Source organism: Physeter macrocephalus, chromosome 19 (assembly GCF_002837175.3).
Source record: "Physeter macrocephalus isolate SW-GA chromosome 19, ASM283717v5, whole genome shotgun sequence".
Classification (NCBI taxonomy): Eukaryota; Metazoa; Chordata; class Mammalia; order Artiodactyla; family Physeteridae; genus Physeter; species Physeter macrocephalus.
In genome coordinates, this window is record NC_041232.1 from 40,929,543 (window position 1) to 40,930,592 (window position 1,050).

A 1,050-nucleotide genomic window follows, 5' to 3' on the forward strand; every position below is an offset into this window, starting at 1 on the left:
CTGCAGAAAGAGAATGGAGGCAAAGATCGAGAAGATGCAAGAAATGTTTAACGAAGACCTAGAAGAATTAAAGAACAGAGATGAACAATACAATACAATAACTAAAATGAAAAACACACTAGAAGGAATCAAAAGCAGAATAACTGAGGCAGAAGAATGGATAAGTGACCTGGAAGACAGAATGGTGGAATTCTCTGCTGTGGAACAGAATAAAGAAAGAAGAATGAAATGAAGACAGCATAAGAGACAACATTAAACCCACCAACACTGACATTATAGGGGTCCCAGAAAGAGAAGAGAGAGGGAAAGGACCCGAGAAATTATTTGAAGAGACTATAAAACTTCCCTAAATGGGAAAGAAAATAGCCACCCAAGTCCAGGAAGTGCAGAGAGTCCCAGGCAGGATAAACATAAGGGAGAAACACGCTGAGACATATAGTAATCAAACTGACAAAAATTAAACACAAAGAAAAATCATTAAAAGTAAAAAGGGAAAAATGACAAATAATATACAAGGGAGCTCCCATAAGGTTAACAACTGATTTCTCAGCAAAAACTCTACAAGCCAGAAGGGAGTGGCATGATATATTTAAAGTGACAAAAGGGAAGGACCTGCAACCAAGATTACTCTACCTGGCAAGGATCACATTCAGATTTGACGAGGAATCAAAAGCTTTACAGACAAGCAAAAGCTAAGAGAATTCAGCAGCACCAAGCCAGCTCTACAACAAATGCTAAAGGAACTTCTCTAACTGGGAAACATAAGAAAAGAAAAGGACCTACAAAAACAAACCCCAAACAATTAAGAAAATGGTAATAGGAAGATACATATTGATAATTACCTTAAATGTGAATGGATTAAACGTTCCAACCAAACGACACAGTCTCCCTGAATGGATACAAAAAAAGACCCATATATATGCTGTCTACAAGAGACCCACTTTAGACCTAGGGACACATACAGACTGAAAGTGAGGGGATGGAAAAAGATATTCCATGCAAATGGAAATCAAAAGAAAGCTGGAGTAGCAATATTCATATCAGATAAAA